The 13,366-nt window shown below is 47.5% G+C and overlaps 1 protein-coding gene across 1 annotated transcript in view; it reads left to right on the top strand.

The window, feature by feature from the left end:
• Window positions 1-13,366, top strand: part of LOC140402857 (tripartite motif-containing protein 46-like) — a 181,043-nt gene that overhangs the window by 97,461 nt on the left and 70,216 nt on the right. The gene's annotated exons all lie outside the window — the stretch shown is intronic.

Below are 13,366 nucleotides of genomic sequence, written 5' to 3' on the forward strand. Positions count from 1 at the left end.
ACAAACTCCTTCCCATTCACTCCTGTTGTCCACAATCCCAATGGACCCAAACCCCTTCCCGTTTACTCTCCTTGTACACAATCCCAATGGACCCAAACCTCTTCCCATTCACTCCCATTGTACACAATCCCAATGGATCAAACTCCTTCCCATTCACTCCCACTGTAGACAATCCTAATGGACTCAAACCCCTTCCCATTCACTTCCATTGTACACAATCCCAATGGATCAAACCTCTTTCCATTCTCTCCCATTGTACACAATCCCAATGGATCAAACCCCTTCCCGCTCCCATTGTACACAATCCCAATGGACTCAAATCCCTTCCCATTCACTCCCTTTGTACACCATCCTAATGGATCAAACCCCTTCCCATTCACTCCCATTGTCCTCAATCCCAAAGGACTCAAACCCCTTCCCATTCACTCCCACTGTACACAATCCCAATGGATCAAACCCCTTCCCATTCACTCCCACTGTACTCAATCCCAATGGACACAAACTCCTTCCCATTCACTCCCTTTGTACACAATCCTAATAGATCAAACCCCTTCCCATTCACTCCTGTTGTCCACAATCCCAATGGACCCAAACCCTTTACCGTTTACTCCCATTGTACACAATCCCAATGGATCAAACCACTTCCCATTCATTCCCACTGTACACAATCCCAATGGACACAAACTCCTTCCCATTCACTCCCTTTCTCCACAATCCTAATGGATCAAACTCCTTCCCATTCACTCCTATTGTCCACAATCCCAATGGACCCAAACCCCTTCCCGTTTACTCCCATTGTACACAATCCCAATGGATCAAACCCCCTTCCCATGACTCCCATTATACACAATCCCAATGGACCCAAACCCCTTCCCATTCAGTCCCATTGTCCACAATCCCAATGGATCAAACCCCTTCCCATAACTCCCATTATACACAATCCCAATGGACCCAAACCCCTTCCCATTCACTCCCATTGTACACAATCCCAATGGACCCAAACCCTTCCCATTCACTCCCATTATGCACAATCCCAATGGACAGAAACCCCTTCCCGTTCACTCACAAAGGACTCAATCCCAAGGGACTCAACCCCTTCCCATTCACTCCCACTGTACACAATCCCAATGGACACAAACGCTTTCCAATTCACTTCCTTTGTACACAATCCTAATGGATCAAACCCCTTCCCATTCACTCCCATTGTCCACAATCCCAATTGATCAAACCTCTTCCCATTCACTCCCACGGTACACAATTCCAATGGATGAATCCCCTTCCCATTCACTACCATTGTACACAATCCCAATGGTTCAAACCCCTTCCCATTCACTCCCATTGCACACAATCCCAAGGACACAAACCACGTCCCATTCACTCCCACTGTACACAATCGCAATGGATCAAACCCCTTCACATTCACTCCCATTGTACACAATCCCAATGGATCAAACCCCTTCCCATTCACTCCCATTGCACACAATCCCAAGGACACAAACGGCGTCCCATTCACTCCCATTGTCCATAATCCCAATGGACCCAAACCCCTTCCCATTCACTCCCATTGTTCACAATCCCAATTGACCCAAACCCCTTCCCATTCACTCCCATTGTCCACAATCCCAATGGATCAAACCCCTTCCCATCACTCCCATTGTACACAATCCCAATGGACATAAACCGCTTCCCATTCACTCCCATTGTCCACAATCCCAATGGACCCAAACCCCTTCCCATTCACTCCCATTGTACACAATCCCAATGAACACAAACCGCATCCCATTCACTCCCATTGTACACAATCCCAATGGATCAAACCTCTTCCCATTCACTCCCATTGTCCACAATCCCAATGAACACAAACCACATCCAATTCACCCCCATTGTACACAATCCCAATGGATCAAACCCCTTCCCATTCACTCCCACTGTACACAATCCCAATGGACAGAAATCGCTTCCCATTCAGTCCCATTGTCCACAATCCCAATGGATCAAACCCCCTTCCCATTCACTACCACTGTACACAATCCCAATGGATCAAACCCCTTCCCATTCACTCCCACTGAACCCAATCCCAATGGACACAAACTCCTTCCCATTCACTCCCTTTTTACACAATCCTAATGGATCAAACTCCTTCCCATTCACTCCTGTTGTCCACAATCCCAATGGACCCAAACACCTTCCCGTTTACTCTCCTTGTACACAATCCCAATGGACCCAAAACTCTTCCCATTCACTCCCATTGTACACAATCCCAATGGATCAACCTCCTTCCCATTCACTCCCACTGTAGACAATCCTAATGGACTCAAACCCCTTCCCATTCACTTCCATTGTACACAATCCCAATGGATCAAACCTCTTTCCATTCTCTCCCATTGTACACAATCCCAATGGATCAAACCCCTTCCCGCTCCCATTGTACACAATCCCAATGGACTCAAATCCCTTCCCATTCACTCCCTTTGTACACAATCCTAATGGATCAAACCCCTTCCCATTCACTCCCATTGTCCTCAATCCCAAAGGACTCAAACCCCTTCCCATTCACTCCCACTGTACACAATCCCAATGGATCAAACCCCTTCCCATTCACTCCCACTGTACTCAATCCCAATGGACACAAACTCCTTCCCATTCACTCCCTTTGTACACAATCCTAATAGATCAAACCCCTTCCCATTCACTCCTGTTGTCCACAATCCCAATGGACCCAAACCCTTTCCCGTTTACTCCCATTGTACACAATCCCAATGGATCAAACCCCTTCCCATTCATTCCCACTGTACACAATCCCAATGGACACAAACTCCTTCCCATTCACTCCCTTTCTCCACAATCCTAATGGATCAAACTCCTTCCCATTCACTCCTATTGTCCACAATCCCAATGGACCCAAACCCCTTCCCGTTTACTCCCATTGTACACAATCCCAATGGACCCAAACCTCTTCCCATTCACTCCCATTGTACACAATCCCATTCGATCAAACTCCTTCCCATTCACTCCCACTGTAGACAATCCTAATGGACTCACACCCCTTCCCATTCACTTCCATTGTACACAATCCCAATGGATCAAACCTCTTCCCATTCACTCCCATTGTACACAATCCCAATGGATCAAACCCCTTCCCGTTCACTCCCGTTGTACACAATCCCAATGTACTCAAACCCCTTCCCATTCACTCCCTTTGTACACAGTCCTAATGGGTCAAACCCCTTCCCATTCACTCCTATTGTCCACAATCCCAATGGACCCAAACCCCTTCCCATTCAGTCCCATTGTCCTCAATCCCAAAGGACTCAAACCCCTTCCCATTCACTCCCACTGTACACAATCCCACTGGATCAAACCCCTTCCCATTCACTCCCACTGTACACAATCCCAATGGACTCAAACCACTTCCCATTCACTCCCTTTGTACACAATCCCAATGGATCAAACACCTTCCCATTCACTCCCACTGTACACAATCCCAATGGACACAAACTCCTTCCCATTCACTCCCTTTTTACACAATCCCAATGGATCAAACCCCTTCCCATTCACTCCGACTGCACACGATCCCAATAGACTCAAGCCCCTTCCCATTCACTCCCTTTGTACACAATCCCAATGGACACAAACTCCTTCCCATTCACTCCCTTTATACACAATCCCAATGGATCAAACCCCTTCCCATTCACTCCCATTGTCCACAATCCCAATGGATCAAACCCCTTCCCATTTACTCCCATTGTACACAATCCCAAGGGATCAAACCCCTTCCCATTCAGTTCCATTGTACCCAATCCCAATGGACACAAACCGCTTCCCATTCCCTCCCATTGTCCACAATCCCAATGGACCCAAACCCCTTCCCATTCTCTCCCATTGTTCACAATCCCAATGCACCCAAACCCCTTCCCATTCCCTCCTATTGTACACAATCAGAATGGATCAAACACCTTCCTATTCACTCCCATTGTTCACAATCCCAATGGATCCAAACCTCTTCCCATTCACTCCCATTGTACACAATCCCAATGGACCAAACCCCTTGCCATTCAGTCCCATTGTACACAATCCCAATGGATCAAACCCCCTTCCCACCACTCCCATTATACACAATCCCAATGGACCGAAACCCCTTCCCTTTCAGTCCCATTGTCCACAATCCCAATGGATCAAACCCCTTCCGATCACTCCCATTATACACAATCCCAATGGACCCAAACCCCTTCCCATTCACTCCCATTGTACACAATCCCAATGGACCCAAACCCCTTCCCATTCACTCCCATTATGCACAATCCCAATGGACCCAAACCCCTTCCCATTCACTCACAATGGACTCAAACCCAATGGACTCAAACCCCTTCCCATTCACTCCCACTGTACACAATCCCAATGGACACAAACCCCTTCCAATTCACTCCTTTTGTACACAATCCTAATGGATCAAACCCCTTCCCATTCACTCCCATTGTCCACAAACCCAATGGATCAAACCTCTTCCCATTCACTCCCACTGTACACAATCCCAATGGATGAAACCCCTTCCCATTCACTCCCATTGTACAAAACCCCAATGGATCAAACCCCTTCCCATTCACTCCCATTGTACACAATCCGAAGGATACAAACTGCGTCCCATTCATTCCCACTGTACACAATCGCAATGGATCAAACCCCTTCACATTCACTCCCATTGTACACAGTCCCAATAGATCAAACCCCTTCCCACTCACTCACATTGCACACAATCCCAAGGACACAAACCGCGTCCCATTCACACCCATTGTCCACAATCCCAATGTATCAAACACATTCCCATTCACTCCCATTGTGCACAATCCCAATGGATCAAACCGCATCCCATTCACTCCCATTGTCAACAATTCCAATGGATCAAACCGATTCCCATTCACTCCCATTGTCCACAATCCCAATGGATCAAACCTCTTCCCATTCAGTCCCATTGTCCACAATCCCAATGGATCAAACCCCTTCGCATTCACTCCCATTGTACACAATCCCAATGGACCAAACCGCATCCCATTCACTCCCATTGTACACAATCCCAATGGACCCAAACCCCTTCCCATTCACTCCCACTGTACACAAACTCAATGGATCAAACCACTTCCCATTCACTCCCACTGTACACAATCCAAATGGATCAAACCTTTTCCCATTCACTCCCATTGTACCCAATCCCAATGGACCCAAACCCCTTCCCATTCACTCCCACTGTACAAAATCCCAATGGATCAAACACCTTCCCATTCAGTCCCATTGTCCACAATCCCAATGGATCAAACCCCTTCCCATCACTCGCATTGTACACAATCCCAATGGACCCAAGCCCCTTCCCATTCACTCCCATTATGCACAATCCTAATCGATCAAACCGCATCCCATTCAGTCGCATTGTCCTCAATCCCAAAGGACTCAAACCCCTTCCCATTCACTCCCACTGTACACAATCCCAATGGATCAAACCCCTTCCCATTCACTCCCACTGTACATAATCCCAATGGACTCAAACCACTTCCCATTCACTCCCATTGTACACAATCCCAATAGACTCAAGCACCTTCCCATTCACTCCCTTAGCACACAATCCCAATGGACACAAACTCCTTCCCATTCCCTCCCTTTGTACACAATCCCAATGGATCAAACCCCTTCCCATTCACTACCATTGTCCACAATCGCAATGGATCAAACCTCTTCCCATTCAGTCCCATTGTACACAATCCCAATGGATCAAACCCCTTCCCATTCACTCCCATTGTACACAATCCCAATGGATCAAACCCCTTCCCATTCAGTCCCATTGTCCACAATCCCAATGGATCAAACCCCTTCCCATCACTCGCATTGTACACAATCGCAATGGACCCAAGCCCCTTCCCATTCACTCCCATTATGCACAATCCTAATGGATCAAACCGCAGCCCATTCACTCCAACTGTACACAATCCCAATGGATCAAACCCCTTCCCATTCACTCCCATTGTACACAATCCCAATGGATCAAACCCCTTCCCGTTCACTCGCATTGTACACAATCCCAATGGACCCAAACCCCTTCCCATTCACTCCCATTATGCACAATCCTAATGGATCAAACCGCATCCCATTCACTCCCACTGTACACAATCCCAATGGATGAAACCGCATCCCATTCACTCCCAGTGTACACAATCCCAATGGATCAAACCCCTTCCCATTTACTCCCATTGTACACAATCCCAAGGGATCAAACCCCTTCCCATTCAGTTCCATTGTACCCAATCCCAATGGACACAAACCGCTTCCCATTCCCTCCCATTGTCCACAAGCCCAATGGACCCAAACCCCTTCCCATTCTCTCCCATTGTTCACAATCCCAATGCACCCAAACCCCTTCCCATTCCCTCCTATTGTACACAATCAGAATGGATCAAACACCTTCCTATTCACTCCCATTGTTCACAATCCCAATGGATCCAAACCTCTTCCCATTCACTCCCATTGTACACAATCCCAATGGACCAAACCCCTTCCCATTCAGTCCCATTGTACACAATCCCAATGGATCAAACCCCCTTCCCACCACTCCCATTATACACAATCCCAATGGACCGAAACCCCTTCCCTTTCAGTCCCATTGTCCACAATCCCAATGGATCAAACCCCTTCCGATCACTCCCATTATACACAATCCCAATGGACCCAAACCCCTTCCCATTCACTCCCATTGTACACAATCCCAATGGACCCAAACCCCTTCCCATTCACTCCCATTATGCACAATCCCAATGGACCCAAACCCCTTCCCATTCACTCACAATGGACTCAAACCCAATGGACTCAAACCCCTTCCCATTCACTCCCACTGTACACAATCCCAATGGACACAAACCCCTTCCAATTCACTCCTTTTGTACACAATCCTAATGGATCAAACCCCTTCCCATTCACTCCCATTGTCCACAAACCCAATGGATCAAACCTCTTCCCATTCACTCCCACTGTACACAATCCCAATGGATGAAACCCCTTCCCATTCACTCCCATTGTACACAATCCGAAGGATACAAACTGCGTCCCATTCACTCCCACTGTACACAATCGCAATGGATCAAACCCCTTCACATTCACTCCCATTGTACACAGTCCCAATGGATCAAACCCCTTCCCACTCACTCACATTGCACACAATCCCAAGGACACAAACCGCGTCCCATTCACACCCATTGTCCACAATCCCAATGTATCAAACACATTCCCATTCACTCCCATTGTACACAATCCCAATGGATCAAACCGCATCCCATTCACTCCCATTGTCAACAATTCCAATGGATCAAACCGATTCCCATTCACTCCCATTGTCCACAATCCCAATGGATCAAACCTCTTCCCATTCAGTCCCATTGTCCACAATCCCAATGGATCAAATCCCTTCGCATTCACTCCCATTGTACACAATCCCAATGGACCAAACCGCATCCCATTCACTCCCATTGTACACAATCCCAATGGACCCAAACCCCTTCCCATTCACTCCCACTGTACACAATCTCAATGGATCAAACCACTTCCCATTCACTCCCACTGTACACAATCCAAATGGATCAAACCTTTTCCCATTCACTCCCATTGTACCCAATCCCAATGGACCCAAACCCCTTCCCATTCACTCCCACTGTACAAAATCCCAATGGATCAAACACCTTCCCATTCAGTCCCATTGTCCACAATCCCAATGGATCAAACCCCTTCCCATCACTCGCATTGTACACAATCCCAATGGATCAAACCCCTTCCCATCACTCCAATTGTACACAATCCCAATGGACCCAAGCCCCTTCCCATTCACTCCCATTGTACACAATCTCAATGGATCGAACCACTTCCCATTCACTCCCACTGTATACAATCCAAATGGTTCAAACCTTTTCCCATTCACTCCCATTGTACCCAATCCCAATGGACCCAAACCCCTTCCCATTCACTCCCACTGTACACAATCCCAATGGATCAAACCCCTTCCCATTCAGTCCCATTGTCCTCAATCCCAATGGATCAAACGCCTTCCCATCACTCGCATTGTACACAATCCCAATGGACCCAAACCCCTTCCCATTCACTCACAATGGACTCAATCCCAATGGACTCAAACTCCTTCCCATTCACTCCCACTGTACACAATCCCAATGGACACAAACTCCTTCCCATTCTCTCCCTTTGTACACAATCCTAATGGATCAAACCCCTTCCCATTCACTCCCATTGTACACAATCCCAAGGACACAAACCGCGTCACATTCACTCCCACTGTACACATTCGCAATGGATCAAACCCCTTCCCATTCACTCCCATTGTACACAATCCCAATGGATCAAACCCCTTCCCATTCACTCCCATTATGCACAATCCTAATGGATCAAACCGCATCCCATTCACTCCCACTGTACAGAATCCCAATGGATCAAACCCCTTCCCTTTCACTCCCATTATGCACAATCCTAATGGATCAAACCTCTTCCCATTCACTCCCACTGTACACAATCCCAATGGATGAAACCGCATACCATTCACTCCTAGTGTACACAATCCCAATGGATCAAACCCCTTCCCATTTACTCCCATTGTACACAATCCCAACGGATCAAACCCCTTCCCATTCAGTCCCATTGTACCCAATCCCAATGGACACAAACCGCTTCCCATTCACTCCCATTGTCCACAATCCCAATGGACCCAAACCCCTTCCCATTCACTCCCATTGTCCACAATCCCAATGGACCCAAACCCCTTCCCATTCTCTCCCATTGTGCACAATCCCAATGGACCCAAACCCCTTCCCATTCCCTCCTATTGTACACAATCAGAATGTATCAAACGCCTTCCCATTCACTCCCATTGTTCACAATCCCAATGGACCCAAACCCATTCCCATTCACTCCAATTGTACACAATCCCAATGGATCAAACCCCTTCCCATTCAGTCCCATTGTACACAATCCCAATGGATCAAACCCCCTTCCCACCACTCCCATTATACACAATCCCAATGGACCCAAACCCCTTCCCATTCAGTCCCATTGTCCACAATCCCAATGGATCAAACCCCTTCCCATCACTCCCATTATACACAATCCAAATGGACCCAAACCCCTTCCCATTCACTCCAATTATGCACAATCCCAATGGACTCAAACCCCTTCCCATTCACTCCCACTGTACACAATCCCAATGGACACAAACCCCTTCCAATTCACTCCCTTTGTACACAATCCTAATGGATCAAACCTCTCCCATTCACTCCCACTGTACACAATCCCAATGGACACAAACTCCTTCCCATTCACTCCCTTTGTACACAATCCTAATGGATCAAACCCCTTCCCATTCACTCCCATTGTACACAATCCCAAGGACACAAACCGCGTCACATTCACTCCCACTGTACACATTCGCAATGGATCAAACCCCTTCCCATTCACTCCCATTGTACACAATCCCAATGGATCAAACCCCTTCCCATTCACTCCCATTATGCACAATCCTAATGGATCAAACCGCATCCCATTCACTCCCACTGTACAGAATCCCAATGGATCAAACCCCTTCCCTTTCACTCCCATTATGCACAATCCTAATGGATCAAACCTCTTCCCATTCACTCCCACTGTACACAATCCCAATGGATGAAACCGCATACCATTCACTCCTAGTGTACACAATCCCAATGGATCAAACCCCTTCCCATTTACTCCCATTGTACACAATCCCAACGGATCAAACCCCTTCCCATTCAGTCCCATTGTACCCAATCCCAATGGACACAAACCGCTTCCCATTCACTCCCATTGTCCACAATCCCAATGGACCCAAACCCCTTCCCATTCACTCCCATTGTCCACAATCCCAATGGACCCAAACCCCTTCCCATTCTCTCCCATTGTGCACAATCCCAATGGACCCAAACCCCTTCCCATTCCCTCCTATTGTACACAATCAGAATCTATCAAACGCCTTCCCATTCACTCCCATTGTTCACAATCCCAATGGACCCAAACCCATTCCCATTCACTCCAATTGTACACAATCCCAATGGATCAAACCCCTTCCCATTCAGTCCCATTGTACACAATCCCAATGGATCAAACCCCCTTCCCACCACTCCCATTATACACAATCCCAATGGACACAAACCCCTTCCCATTCAGTCCCATTGTCCACAATCCCAATGGATCAAACCCCTTCCCATCACTCCCATTATACACAATCCAAATGGACCCAAACCCCTTCCCATTCACTCCAATTATGCACAATCCCAATGGACTCAAACCCCTTCCCATTCACTCCCACTGTACACAATCCCAATGGACACAAACCCCTTCCAATTCACTCCCTTTGTACACAATCCTAATGGATCAAACCTCTCCCATTCACTCCCACTGTACACAATCCCAATGGACACAAACTCCTTCCCATTCACTCCCTTTGTACACATTCCTAATGGATCAAACCGCATCCCATTCCGTCCCATTGTCCTCAATCCCAAAGGACTCAAACTCCTTCCCATTCACTCCCACTGTACACAATCCCAATGGATCAAACCCCTTCCCATTCACTCCCACTGTACACAATCCCAATGGACTCAAACCACTTCCCATTCACTCCCTTTGTACACAATCCCAATGGATCAAACCCCTTCCCATTCACTCCCATTGTACACAATCCCAATGGATCAAACCCCCTTCCCATTCACTCCCATTGTACACAATCCCAATGGATCAAACCCTTTCCCATTCACTCCCATTGTACCCAATCCCAATGGATCAAACCCCTTCCCATTCACTCCCACTGTACACAATCCCAATGGACTCAAACCACTTCCCATTCACTCCCTTTGTACACAATCCCAATGGATCAAACCCCTTCCCATTCACTCCCATTGTACACAATCCCAATGGATCAAACCCCCTTCCCATTCACTCCCATTGTACACAATCCCAATGGATCAAACCCTTTCCCATTCACTCCCATTGTACCCAATCCCAATGGATCAAACCCCTTCCCATTCACTCCCACTGTACACAATCCCAATGGACTCAAACCCCTTCGCATTTACTCCCACTGTACACAATCCCAATGGACTCAAACCACTTCCCATTCACTCCCATTGTACACAATCCCAAGGATACAAACTGCGTCCCATTCACTCCCACTGTACACAATCGCAATGGATCAAACCCCTTCACATTCACTCCCATTGTACACAATCCCAATGGATCAAACCCCTTCCCATTCACTCCCATTGTCCACAATCGCAAGGACACAAACCGCGTCCCATTCACACCCATTGTCCAGAATCCCAATGTATCAAACCCATTCCCATTCACTCCCATTGTACACAATCCCAATGGATCAAACCGCATCCCATTCACTCCCATTGTCAACAATCCCAATGGATCAAACCTCTTCCCATTCACTCCCATTGTCCACAATCCCAATGGATCAAACCTCTTCCCATTCAGTCCCATTGTCCACAATCCCAATGGATCAAACCCCTTCCCATTCACTCCCATTGTCCACAATCCCAAGGACACAAACCGCGTCCCATTCACTCCCATTGTCCACAATCCCAATGGACACAAACCCCTTCCCATTCACTCCCATTGTATACAATCCCAATGGATCAAACCCCTTCCCATCACTCCAATTGTACACAATCCCAATGGACCCAAACCCCTTCCCATCACTCCAATTGTACACAATCTCAATGGACCCAAACCCCTTCCCATTCACTCCCATTGTACACAATTCCAATGGACCCAAACCACTTCCCATTCACTCCCACTGTACACAATCCAAATGGATCAAACCTTTTCCCATTCACTCCCATTGTACCCAATCCCAATGGACCCAAACCCCTTCCCATTCACTCCCACTGTACACAATCCCAATGGATCAAACCCCTTCCCATTCAGTCCCATTGTCCACAATCCCAATGGATCAAACCCCTTCCCATCACTCGCATTGTACACAATCCCAGTGGACCCAAACCCCTTCCCATTCACTCACAATGGACTCAATCCCAATGGACTCAAACTCCTTCCCATTCACTCCCACTGTACACAATCCCAATGGACACAAACTCCTTCCCATTCTCTCCCTTTGTACACAATCCTAATGGATCAAACCCCTTCCCATTCACTCCCATTGTCCACAATCCCAATGGATCAAACCTCTTCCCATTCACTCCCATTGTACACAATCCCAAGGACACAAACCGCGTCACATTCACTCCCACTGTACACAATCTCAATGGATCAAACCCCTTCCCATTCGCTCCCATTGTACACAATCCCAATGGATCAAACCCCTTCCCATTCACTCCCATTATGCACAATCCTAATGGATCAAACCGCATCCCATTCACTCCCACTGTACACAATCCCATTCACTCCCATTATGCACAATCCTAATGGATCAAACCCCTTCCCATTCACTCCCATTGTACACAATCCCAATGGACCCAAACCCCTTCCCATTCACTCCCATTATGCTGAATCCTAATGGATCAAACCGCATCCCATTCACTCCCACAGTACACAATCCCAATGGATCAAATCCCTTCCCATTCACTCCCATTATACACAATCCCAATGGACCCAAACACCTTCCCATTCACTCCCATTAAGCACAATCCTAATGGATCAAACCGCATCCCATTCACTCCCACTGTACACAATCCCAATGGATGAAACCGCATCCCATTCACTCCTAGTGTACACAATCCAAATGGATCAAACCCCTTCCCATTTACTCCCATTGTACACAATCCCAATGGATCAAACCCCTTCCCATTCAGACCCATTGTACCTAATCCCAATTGACACAAACCGCTTCCCATTCACTCCCATTGTCCACAATCCCAATGGACCCAAACCCCTTCCCATTCAGTCCCATTGTACCCAATCCCAATGGACACAAACCGCTTCCCATTCACTCCCATTGTCCACAATCCCAATGGATCCAAACCCCTTCCCATTCTCTCCCATTGTTCACAATCCCAATGGACCCAAACCCCTTCACATTCCCTCCTATTGTACACAATCAGAATGGATCAAACCCCTTCCCATTCAGTCCCATTGTTCACAATCCCAATGGACCCAAACCCCTTCCCATTCACTCCCTTTGTACACAATCCCAATGGATCAAACCCCTTCCCATTCAGTCCCATTGTACTCAATTCCAATGGATCAAACCCCCTTCCCACCACTCCCATTATACACAATCCCAATGGACCCAAACCCCTTCCCATTCAGTCCCATTGTCCACAATCCCAATGGATCAAACCCCTTCCCA

This window comes from Scyliorhinus torazame, chromosome 26, assembly GCF_047496885.1.
Source record: "Scyliorhinus torazame isolate Kashiwa2021f chromosome 26, sScyTor2.1, whole genome shotgun sequence".
NCBI classification, from domain to species: Eukaryota; Metazoa; Chordata; class Chondrichthyes; order Carcharhiniformes; family Scyliorhinidae; genus Scyliorhinus; species Scyliorhinus torazame.